This window comes from Sodiomyces alcalophilus (assembly GCF_042370955.1).
Source record: "Sodiomyces alcalophilus JCM 7366 unplaced genomic scaffold ACRALscaffold_6, whole genome shotgun sequence".
NCBI classification, from domain to species: Eukaryota; Fungi; Ascomycota; class Sordariomycetes; order Glomerellales; family Plectosphaerellaceae; genus Sodiomyces; species Sodiomyces alcalophilus.
Window position 1 is genome coordinate 3,887,836 of NW_027263537.1, and position 13,585 is coordinate 3,901,420.

Here is a 13,585-nt window from a genome sequence, read left to right on the forward strand (position 1 = left end):
CGATAAGTAGATAGCGGTGCCTTATATATCCTCGGCCCTAATACTATATATAAGACTCCTATTAAGTATAGTATTACTATAATTAGGTTAACTAGATAGGAAGTAATAGTAAGGGATAAAGTATAAGGTCCTAGTATAGTCCTTATACTCACTTAGATTAAAGTCAGGATCTTTAAGGATATAGACTTTAACTCTTCCCGATTATATCGCTTTCCGGAGCTCTACTTCTAACCTCTTATAATACTCGCCTAATAAGTCCTAAAGTCTCGCTAACCGTTATAGAAATACGTTAACGGTCTAATTAGGGGAACCTATATTATCTTAATACTCGTTATCCTCGGCCCTAGTATCTTTATTAATAGATTTACCTAGGAGAAGGGGTGCTTTAACCAGCTCTTTATTAATAAGGATACCGCGGGTAGGGTATATAATTATTAGTTTTTTAGCGTAGTCCCTTTTTAGTATTATCTAGTCCTCCGGCTCCTAGTATCCGTCTTTATCCTGGATAAATTTCTTAAGGCGGTTAGCGGTAAAAGTAACGCCCTAGAGCTCTTCCCCTAATAAGTCGATAGCCTAAAGGTCTTATTATCCTGATTAGACGATATAATACGAAATAGGCTATTTTAGCGGTAGTGTAGCTTTTTATTATAGCTTATATCGATAACTAGCTTAGTGTTATACACGAGGATAAGGTCGCCGACTCGGAGTCCTTACGTATACAGGGTCCTGACTCTTAAACGGTTAATAGAGTCCGTTTTCTGCTATCGTTGCTTACTAACTATATCGGTAATAGTCCTCCGGTCGGCTTCTAACTAGGCGAAGGCCCTTAGGCGTAGTAATATTTCTTTTTCGGGGGTCTTAACGCGGCCCTAGTTAAGCACTCTCTAAGTAAGGCAGGTCGTTTTAATAGGCGTAATAGCCTTATAGCTATAAAGGAGGTAAAAGGGGGTCCTTCCGGTGGATACTCGGATAGTCGTGTAGTCCGCGAAAAGGACTATAGGCAGGATCTTATATAACGTACCGCGGTAAATCTTCTACTAGATAGTAAGCGTATAGGCGATAGGCTTATATCCTACCTTCTTTAGACTATTAGCGCGGGGGTAGTAGGCAGAGATAACCTTACGCTTTATTAGGTACGCCCGATTTAGCTTAATTACGCTGCCTTTATTCTTAGGACCTCCGTCTACGATAATATACTAGTATAGTCTATACCGGTAGATAACGTCCTCCTATAAGAATATCGCGACGGCTCGCGACGTATTCTTCCGTAATAAACGGGCTTTAACCTATCCCGTAAATATATATTAAGCTTCTACTAAGTATTACCCGTTAAGATACTAGATACTAAGACTTACTTATATAAAGGGGAGGGCTTATTAAGGCAGTTAAGTGGCGATTAGGGGATCTTCGCGTGCTTTGCCTTAGCGGCTCTAATACTTAGTATATACTTTAATAACCTCCTTAGTCTGCTAATAGATCCCGTCTTAGGTATATAGGGGGGTAAGCTTTTAGTATATCCGGTCCCTTACACGGTGGCCTAACTTATTATAGGCTTTCCTAATTAGGGTAACCTAAGTCTTTTTATCGTTAATCCACCTTTTAGGAGTCGAATCTTTCTTAGTAATTCTTATCTATAGTAAACTATCCTTTACGAAAACACGGGTCGATTAATCTCTAACGCGGCGGGCGTTACGAGGGTCTATTCTAGAGGGTATCCGTAGGCTTATTAAATACGAGGCCACTTATTAAGAGAACTGGCTCTAGGTAACGTCCGGGTCTAAAACGTCTTCGGCTATGGTAGGGTTATTAAACCTCTTATCTGTATCTATAAGGAAGATTCGGCTATTAATAAAGTCGTTAATATCTCCCTTTATAGCGTTATTAGCCTGATTAGATAGAGTAGTAGGTATCCTTAAAAGTCCGTCGGCTATAGTGTTCTTAGTTCCCTTAATATACTTAACCTTAAAGTTAAAGAGTCGGATCTAGGTAATCCACCGAGTAATAAGTGCGCTAGGCAGGTCCGTGGCAGAACCACTAATCTAGGATACTAAGGCTTAAGTATCTGTTTCTAGTATAAAGCGGACTCCGTAAAGATAGTTATAGAGTCGGTAAAGCACCTTTAATACTCCCCTTAGCTCTAGCTTACTAGCGTTATAGACCTTCTCTGTTAGGCTCTATCTACCGTTTTTATACTAGGCGATAGCTTTTTTCCTGTCGATATACTAGCCTAAGATCCCGCCCTAGCCCTTAATATATATATTAACGATTATATAGATAATACTAGCCCCTTTACTATACTTAATAGTAATTAGAACTAGTATAGAGGTTAAGGTAACCTTAAGAGTATCTATAGTATACTACTAAGGTTCGCTTTATAGGAAGATAGAAGTGTTTTTTAGTAGGTCTATTAACGGCCCCGCGATAATAGCGAAGCGGTAGATCTAGATACGGTAAAAGGTGGCGAGACTAAGAAAAGAACGGACTTCGGAAATAGTCCGGCACTTCTGCTACTTAGTTAACTTAGCCACCTTAGCCTACTTAGGGGAACGACTATCGGTTCTATATATATAGCCTATAATAATAGCCGCTTTCTAACACTATTAGCTTTTAGCGCTAGCTATAATGCCTTTAGTAAGCTCTATATTAAGAAGGACTTTATCGATATTACTAATATACTCGGCTATATAACGGCGAATTCTAGGCTTAATTAGGGCATCGTTATAAGTAGTGGTCGGCCCTTTAACCGTAATATCGTTAATAAAGGGCCGATAGCTTTAGGGAATAAGGTCGTAGAGGATACGGGTTATAGCATATAGAAACTAGGCCACTAAGTTAGTTACCCTTTACGGAAGGGTATATATCCTAAAGAGTCCTAAAACCGTGGCTAAGGTCGTTAAGTCCCTTAATTCCTTATTAAGGGTAACCTGGTTATAGCCGGAGAAGAAATCTAAAAGGGAAACTATCTTATATATACCGAAGTCCTTAGAAAACTTATCGGCCCTAGGCGGGATAAAGGTATCGCGTAGGGTAATAGTATTAATCTTAGTAGCAGAGTTAATAAGGCGTATATTACCGTCTTCTTTCTTTGTAAGGACCCAGGGGTTTCGGTAAGCCGCGTGGCTTTCCTTAATAACCCTTTTATCCTTCCTATCCTTAATTATCTTAATAATAATAGACTCTAGGGCTCTTAGGATAAGGATCCCTTTCGCCTACTATACCTTATACGTAACCACCTTAATCGTTTACGGCGGGGCGACTCTAGGGTTAAGCCTCCTATATTCTTATTAATCCTACGCGAGGGTAGCTTCGCGGTTTAGGAGGGTCTTTATTAAGAGCTCCTTTTCTATAGGTAGTAGATAGTCGGTAGAGTCTAAGATATCTTTAAGTCGTTTTTCCGTAAATCTTAAACGAGGGGTAATCTTAAAGAACTTTAGGGTAATTAGGCTAATAAAACGGTTATCTTCCTGCTCCTATATATCCTCGGGGATTTCCGCTAAGACCTTCTGCTTCTAAAGGGGGTCGCCTTCGGGGATAGAATTATCGGATAGCGCGGTATCTATAGGGTAAATCTTAAGGGCTTTTGGCTTATATATAGTATAAATAGCCTAATCAGGCTTATAGTATACCTCCTTAATTAGGTCTTAGTACTTTCTCCTTTTTAGGGTCTATAGCTTCTTTATAGCTATTATAGCGGCGCTAATAATACGCGTATCTTTAGCCCTTAAAGCCGATAACGCTAACGACTAGTAAAACCTCTATGCTTCCGACTTAAAATTAGTATAAGTGATTTAGTATAAATTAGGCTAATTAGGGTAACTACGATAAGGATTTATAGAAAAATATAGTAGTAAAAAAAGAAAACAGTGTTTATAGTGTTATTAGGCTTCCTTATCGTATTTCCTATACCCTCGGCCCTAATTCCGGGGTATCGCCCTTAAGGCCACGCATACCCTTAGTAAAAATAGCTTAATCTCCTTAAAGAACACTAAGGCCACTAAAGACGCTATATAGGCGTTCCTAATCGTATATTAAATCTTATCGCCCTCCTCTAAAATATCCGAAAGGTAATACTTAGCCTTTTCCTTAATAGATAGCGAGGTAGCGGCCCTAGGCTAATAGGTAGGGTCGTTATCCTAGAGCTAATATTAATTAGCCTAATTAAACCGATCTTTATCGATCCAACGCCTTTTATTAGCCTTATAATTCGGCTAGCTCTAGTTCCTTAGTATCTCCCTTAATATACTCGCGATAGGCGATAGGTATAAGAATACGGGCGTTACCGAGTATAAAGTCGGTATCGATCTAACTATCCTAGAAAGAAAAGGACACTTTAGTCTCCTAGATCCACGGTATACTAAGCAGTATATCGGGCCCTAGACTAGGGAGGACTTAGAAGTTAAAAACGCTACTCTGCTCGCTAACCTATAAACGCTCCTTAAGATACCCTATATACGGCTATCCCTTTTAGTTATTAATACCCTTAATCCGGATCTCGGTCTAGCTAATACGATATTCTAAACCGAAGCGTTATATAGTATCTATAAAGATAGTATTAAAGGTAGCCCCTATATCGATAATAGCCTTAATAAAGACGTTAGGGTTATATATTAAGGCATACTTATAAGTAAGCCTGCACTTTAAGACTATATACCGGGTAATAACCAGAGGGTTATCGGTTTTAGGGACTACCTCCCTTTTAATAATAATAAGGGTATTCGAGTTAGCGTTATTAGGTCGGGTAAATAAGACGGTGTACCTCTTAAACGAAGGCGGGGGAGGAGGTATACTAGGGGGACCTTATTTATTAAGAAAGAAGGCTTTATTAGCGGTTAGGTAAATAATCTCTCGCTACGGTTAACTAGTCTTTATAGCGTGTATCCTTTTATTATTTCTTAGTCTTATATCCGGGTTATTAATAAGATAATACTATAAGGGAACTTTAATCCGGAGATCCCGAATTTACCTATCCAGGGCTTTCTATGCTTACTTTAGGTTATAAGGGTTATCCGCGGAGGCATTAGCCTTACCTTTACTAACGGCCTTTAGTTACTATTATTTAGGCTATATCAGCGCTTTATTTATCTCTACTTCTTTATTAATAACCTTAGTTATAATTAGGGTCGGGACCCGGTAGCTAGGACCAGGGTTTAACTTCTATAAGCGCTATTTAATAACCTGATTAAGGAAACGGATAACCTTAGGAGTGGGTTTAACGATCCTCCTACTCCTAGTTATACATAAAGGCTATAAGGGGGGCTACTCTTTCCGAGTATTATTCGACACGGTATAGATATCCGCCTACTAATAATCGGATATAATAGACACGAAATTAACGCTAGTATTCGCTACGGGAGCCTTAGCCTTCGCTTCTTCCTCCTTTAGCCTAGTATAATAGTCTAACATCACTCTTATAACGTCTTCTATCTTAACAGGGAGGCTTCCGGAGTCAGTACTAATATAGTGGGCTTTAGCCAGGTCTTTATACTTCCCTTAAAGGCGTATACTAAGCCAGTAAAGGACTAACCGCCGATACGGCTAGTCTTACTACTTAAGGTATATATCCTAGGAGCAGGGCTACTACTTATTATTCTAGTCTAAGGCAAGGTAATCGGGATAGCGGAAGCGGACCAGGTACTAGGTCTTATCTAGCTATATTACCGCGTACTACTCGTGGCGGTAACGCTCCTATCTATAATAAAAGTAATAGGGGGGTTAGTTATTAATAGGGTAGTATTATAATAGGCCGCCGGTATAGGGGTAGGAATTCCTATTCCTATACCGCGGTAGCCCTCGCCTATACTATATATCGTCCTTATATATACCGATATTAGTCTAATTAGGGGTAATATAATAAGCTACCGGAGCGGCGTCCTGCCTCTCCGAAATAGACTACTTTAGGGCGGCGTGGAACGGGGTCTTTAGGTAAGGGTCGGTAGCGAGGATCGCGTTAACCTTATCGGCTCCTACTCAACGCGAGAGGGCCATAATTTAGGGGACCGCGTTCCTAATAACGTCCGCACTATTATAAACTATAGAGATAGCGCACTTCTCTAAAAGCTTTATTAACTTATCTATATCGCTCCTTATTTATATAGCCGGTTTAGGCACTATAGTAGGCCTCTATAAGATAGTCGGCGTATATATTATCGGGTTAGCCTGATTAGGCTAAGGCGTCATAGCTAGTATCGGTTTAGTGGTTAGCGTAGGAGTAGGAATATCTATAATACTCGTTACTTTATTAACAGGCCGCCCGTCGGCTACCTAGACGTCTTTTACCTAGTCTTTTAATATATCTAAGAGGTCGTAGTACCTACGTAGCCGGTCCTTTAGGTTAATAAACTTATACTTTATCCGGTTAGCGAGCTATATATTAATATCTCTATATAAGATAGTAAGGAAGATATTATAAAGCTTATAGTCTTCGATAAAGGTACCGCTAACCTTATTAGCTCTCGACTTCTAAACCGTGACGCTTATTAATAGCTACTTAACCTACTAGACGGTCTTAACCTTTTTGTGTTTATAAGTAAGTTATAACTAGCGCACTTAGTCGGAGAGGTCGAGCTACTAATTAGGGTCTAGGTAAGAGTATTTATTAATAAGCCGCTACTTTAAGTGCTTTTATCGGCCGCCGGATACTTCGACTAGTCGGATTATCTTATTAACCGTAGGATAGATACTAGCCTCTATAAACAGGCTAATATAGGAGGTCTTATCGGCCTCGCTAGGGCGGTTAAGCTTAGTATAGTCTTTATAGTCCCTAAGGAAGTTAGATAGGGCCCTTCTATTAACGCGAGGGGCTCCCGCGGCGAAGGGGTTTAGTAGCGCGCGAGATATAATAGTAGTTCGAGTTTTCTTATCGTCGTATAGGCTAATATACTAGTGGATAGCCGCGAGCGTCTCTATAGTAAGGCTCGCTTTAAAGTTCTTTAGGACGTTATTAGGAGGCGCGATATCTAGACTAGGTGCGTGAGCCTGCTAAGGAGTACTCGGTCCGGGGGAAACGGGGGGAATAGGGGAAACGGGGGGAATAAGGGAAATAGGGGGAATAGGGGGAGCTAGCCCGCTAATAAGGGTCGGGTTACCCTAACTAGGCGAAGGGGAAGCCGATACGGCTCCGTAGCTAAACGCCGGGGCGCCCTAACTATAAGAGACGGTCGTTAACGGGCTGATACCGGGGTCTATATCCCCTTACCTAAGTAAGGCGGTCGCGAGAGGAGGGTTAGCCGTAAAAGCGGCGTTACCTTAATTAGGCGTAACCGTAGTCGCTAGGGTCAGGATAGCTATATACGTGCTATTATTATTAGGCTTAGAGTCGCTATAGACTATAACCGTAGGGCGAGGGTCGTAATAGTCGGTCTATTATAAGGCCGTTATATTATTAAAAGGGGGGGGGTTAATCTATTATAGTAATTAGTTTAGGCAGATTAGGGGAATCAAGGTCTTTTAAAAAAAAGGGGTTAAGAAATAAAAAGTAATCGTGTATTAAGTCTATAAGTCTAAGGATAATTCTACTTAGCGATAAGGGGTAAGAGGAGCCCTTTTTTAGGGGCCTTAAAGGATATAATATAAGTATTCTCCGCTAAGGCTTAGGAGGGAACCCACTATAGTTAGACGAATAGAGATACCTATAAGGAATAGGATAAGGTATCGCTAGCCGTTATAAGAGATTAGTTTAAGTCGTATCCGGGATCCACTAATAGGTTTACCGAACCGCTAGGTCTATAAGGGCGCGGTATCTCGGGGCTCCTTAATAGGTTCTTCTACCTATTAGGGCCTTATATAACTAGATTTTCTTAATATTCTTAGGGCTAAGGACTTACCGCTACTCGTATAGGCCTTTATTACCCTAATTATAATAAGGTTAACCCTACGCCTTTATTATTTCCTGCTTAAAGGGTTATAATAAAAGATTTTTTTATATTTAGGCTTTACGGCCCCTAATAGTCTATATTTATAGCTTTTCCTATTCCGGTAAGGGAGCGCGCCCTCCGTGTTTATATCTATACTATATCCGGAATCTATCTTATAATAAATCTATTCTTTATTCCACTTATTATACCTTTTTCTTAACTATTTTTCGCTTTTCTGCCTACCTCTACCTTATCGGCGGTAAGGGCCTATCTCTTTATCTATAGCTTTTATCTTATTTTTAGTAAGGAGGATCTATCCCCGTTTTCTAGTTATTAGGTTTTATTAAGGCTATATAGGGGGCAGGTTTCCTAGGCTATTATCGTAAGCTTAATACTAATTTTAAATATTAATACTTTATTTTAATCTCGGCCCCTCGGCTATATACTTCCTTATCTATTTCCGTAATTAACGTATAGTTTATTTAGGTGGGCTAGAACTCCCCTTAAGTACTTTCGGTTACCCTGATTAGATAATCAGGACTTCCTAGGCACCGAATAGATCCGCCTCCGAGCATTAATTAAAAAAAGGCGAAGCCGTTACTATACAGAACGGCTTAGGTAGTATAATCTCAGATAAGTCTTCGATAACAGGAGTGCTTAAGACCATAAAGTGCATATAACCAAAATAATATATATAATAAGGAGACCTTTAGAAAAGGTTCCTGGAGGTACGCGCTGCTCTAATCAGGGTAATATAGCTTAAATAAAGTGAATATAATAAATATAGCAAAACTTAGGGTTAAAAGGATAATAATTATATAGGATACTAAGCATCATCTGTGTCTAGGTAGCGTCGCCACGTATATATAATGTATAAGATAAATAAAAAAGATACGCGCGTCCTATAACGTCACGTAATATCGTAACAACATAGCACTAGGTCTCCGATCCACCCCTCTATATTAGTGATTAAAGGGAGGGGGTAGCGATCTTACTAGGTAATCGCGTTTAGAGCTTTAGAGTTATAGTAAAAGCGTAACCCGCCCCTTAGCTTCTTTACGACTAAGACTAGCGTAGTAGCCGTTAAGCTATAAGCCCGTATAAATCCGTTATTTATTAAGTTATTAAGCGTCTTCTAGAGTACTAGTAACTCCTCCCTTAATATACTATAGAGGGGCCCCTATAGTAAGGTCGGCTCGAGTCTATTAGAACCTTATTTTAGGGTGATTTCGTGATTAACCCCTAGTCGGTAAGGGGGTAAATCGTTAGCCTTATCGGGTATAAAGAGGTTACCGAACTCTTATAATATACTTACGGGGATATAGTCTCGAGGGTCTACTAGCTCCTTCTTATAAAGGGCCTTATTAATATCATATATACTAATAGCACGAATTAAGGTATTAAACTCGTCTTTTTCTTTTCCCTTTAACCCCCTTCTTATCCGTTATATTATAGCCGTAAACACCGATCCCGAGACTAGCCTTACCTTGCAGGTAGCTTATATATCGGCTAGTCTTTCTTCGCCTACTAGTCGTAGGTTAATATCGGCGACTCTATAGTATAACCTATAATTCTTTATATAATACATAACGTTATTATATTCTAGCCACGGCTTCACTAGGAATATATCCTAGTCTAGTCCTTCTATTATATAAGCGAAGACTCGTTATATATAGCCGCTAATCTTAAGCTTAAACACGGCGATCCCGGCGCTAATAGCCGGCTCGGACATATCTAAGAATCCTTTTAGTAATCGTTTTCTTTTATCGACTAATAATAACTAAAGTCTTTAGGTAAAGCGTTTATTTATAGTAGTATAGTAGTTATAACCCGTATCTATAAGAGTATATATATATCTTCTATTTACTCGCGCTAATATTAGGGCAGAGTCGTCGCTAGCTAGGTGTTTAAACGCCTCCTACTCTTATTATAAGGCAGTTATCGGCTTTAACGCCTATTTATATATTAAAGCTATTCTTTTTCCGACTCTTTATCGTCTAAACTATCTAAGCTTATAGCGATATCGCTATCCCTAGCCTAAATCTTCGCTACGCGGGCGCCCTTAGCCTTTAAGCTCTTATCCTAGGACTTATAGTTTATACGGATATATCCCTTTTTCTTATATCCCTAGTACTCTCGGTTATAACAAGGTTGGTCTATAATCGCGTCGGACCGGACCTAATTCATCCCGCCTATTATAATATCTTTATCGGCGTCGGTTTCCTGGTTCTACGTTCGATTCGGTATATAAGTATTCTGATTAATTAGGTATAGGCCTTCTAGCCTTTAGATAATACTCTAGACCTTAGTAACCTAGCTTAGATAATTATAGGGTAACTTTATAATAGCTAAGGCGCTATATAGCTTTTAGCTTAGGGCTCCCTCGAGGAATATAATCTTTACTAAGTTTACCTACTCGCTACCGCCTACTTAAACGATCTACTTCTCGAATTTCGGTAGGAACTACGTATATATAACCGAACCCCTAATCTAGCTATAGGCTTTAAAACGCTATATAAGTTAAAGAATAATAAAAAGCCTGATATTTTCAATATTAAGGTATAGGGGTCTATAACTTATTATAGGAATACGGACCCTAACCTTAACGAATTAGGCCCACGAAATCTACGTGGTCCTTTAATAGGCTTTAATAATTATAACTATAAAATATATAATCCAGATTTAAAAAGAATAATCTGGGTTCGAGATGTGTATATTATTGAAAATCGATTATTAAAGTCTTTAACATAGCGCGAGGAGTCTGATTTAGTTATACTAACAGATTAGACTAAAACTTCCCCTTAAAGCGATCCTCTAGAAAATACCTCTATCCAAAAGGAAAACGATTTACGGGCTACCTCCTATAATAGTAATAGGGCTCTAAGCGGGACTATAAATCTTAAAAAAGACCCACTATAAATAGGATTATTAATCACTTATAAAGGTGATAATAAGCCTATTAAATATTCCAGAAACCCTTTAGATAATCCAGAAATGGTGCTTTCACCTTTTACTAAAAAGGGAAGCTATAAGGATTTTATCTCTAAGACCTTAGATTAATTCATAGATTAAAGAAGTAAGGCCTTACTATATCTATTAGAAGATACCCTATAAGGAAGTTTTTAGCAGCTTACTATAGTGTCTATACTCTTAACTATAAACACTATACTTAAACCAGCTATATATAAACAAGCCTTAAAAAGCCCTAAAAAAGACTTTTGGATAGAGGCTATAGAAGCTAAGATTTAAGAAATGAATAAGAGAAATACCTGGAATATTATTAACGTTAATACACTTCCAGAAAAGGAAAAACGCAGCCTATATACCTTAGGGGGGCGGTGGGTCTATAAAGTTAAATACGATAATACGGGAAAACGTATAAGATATAGGGCCCGTTGGGTTATATAAGGTTTTATTCAGGTACTCGGTATAGATTACCTCGAAACCTTTAGTACTACCTATAGACTAGAAGGCTATACGTTAGCCCTTATCCTTAGAGTACGTCTCGGTTAGAAATTTAAATAACTAGATATTATAAATGCGTTCGTACACGCTAATATAGATATTAAAAATATCTATACTATACAGCCTATTAGTTTTAAAAACCAAACTAAAGCTAATAGTCGAATATACAGGCTTAATAAGGTATCATACGGTTTAAAACAAAGCCCTCGTCTATAGTATTAATACCTTACTAAAATCCTAAATAACTTAGGAGTAAACGTATCACCTATAGATAATGGAATGTTTACGTATTATAAGGATAACGACAAAGCCTTATTTTTATATTATATTAATAATATAATTATAATAAGTCCTAATAAAAAGACTATAAATTAGTTCTATACAGAATTATCTAAGGATATATCCCTTAAAGATTCAGGAACCTTAAATACGTTTTTAGGCTATTAAATTACTATTAATTCCAAAAGAAAAGTAATTTATATAAGTTAAACTGCCTATACCGCTAGAATATTACAGCGGTATAAAAAGCAAAGCCTCAAACCGGCTAATACTCCTACTATTACAAAAATAACTTTATTTCCTATCCAGGAAACTGCCTGTTAAACCGATATAAATCGATATCAACAGGAAATAAGAGCACTACTATATTTATCCCTGTATACTAGACCCGCTCTAGCTTTTACAGTTAATAAGTGTGTAAGTTATATAAGCAATCCTTTAAAAGACTATTTTATAGCTTTAAATAGGATCTAGGCTTATTTAAATACCTATCCTGATTTTAGTCTTATTTACGACTATAATAAAGACCTTAATATATTCGGTTACTCTAACTTAAGCTGGTCTGATATACCAGAAGACAGAACCTTAACAGGCGGTTATACCTGCTATATAGGGTTAAATAATCCTATAAGCTGGAATTCACAGAAATAAAAAACTATAGCCTTATTATCTATAGAAGCCGAATACATAGCTTTAACTGAATACTATAAGGAAGTCGTATATATCTATAACCTATATTAAGACCTTATTATAGGTCTTGGGTTAGATATATCGTTGTAAACTCCTACCGTTTTACTTAATAATAAAGGAGTAAAGAAAATAACCTAAAATCCCGAATTTTATAAAAGAGTAAAATATATCGATAGGCAATATTATTACTGCCGTTCATTATACTTAGACGGGAAAATTAAACCCCTGTATATTAATCCGGATTATAATATAGCCGATATATTAACTAAGGGCTTAGCTACTCTAAAGCATAAAACTCTTAGTGGCTATATAAATTTAGGCACTATAGAAGAACTTCTAATAGAATATAAGAAACTTTATTTTACCTTATTAACTGAATTTAAATATTAATAGTTAGTCGATTAATAAAATAAGAGTAACTATGGGTTTTTTATTCCTAAAAGAGGAATTTTCCTATAAAATCAGTGGGTTTTTATCTATATAGGTTTTTCCTATTATAAATATACTTAGGATATTTTTTCCCTAGTATCAGGGTTTTTACCTAAGTTAAATATCACCTTTAATAAGCATAAATTGGTTTTAAACTTATTATAACTAATAAGAAGAAATTAAGAAAAAAGGAAAATAACTCTAATACCTCCTATAGCAGCTATTAAGCTAATCTAAGCTAGATAGTCTAGCTTATAAGGGAGTGTTAATATCTGCTATTAATAACTACTTTATAGTTATAGGCAGCGGAATCAGGAGCAAAAAGATATATATCTTTATACTAATTTACCTATCTTAATACCTGATTATTAATATAGGTAGTTAGTAATACAGAGATATAAGATATAAGCAGAGATAAAACTCTATTACGTAATAAAGAGTCTACTATGTAATATATTATATAATAAAGAGTCTACTACGTAATAAGTAACTAGTCTACTATATAATAAGCAAAGCTTATTATTACTGCTTTAAGACTAGTCCCTCTATATACTATTTATCTATATATATCTACTTCCTCTCCTTCTTCTTTTACTCCTTTTCTTACTCTTCTTTTTGAATTACTGTATTCTACTATTAGTTCTATAGAATATTACTCTATTCGATTCACTTAGCCTTCTATTACTTAAGCCCCTTTTACTATCTTATTATTTAATCTACGGCTTCTAGTTAAGCCTATGGATTTTATCTAAACTCTTATATATCTATAAGTGTTTAATAATCTATTCGCACTATAAACGCCTATTTTATACCCTTTAGGTAATAACGATAATATCTAGGGCTTTTTATTATAGCTAAGAGCTCCTACT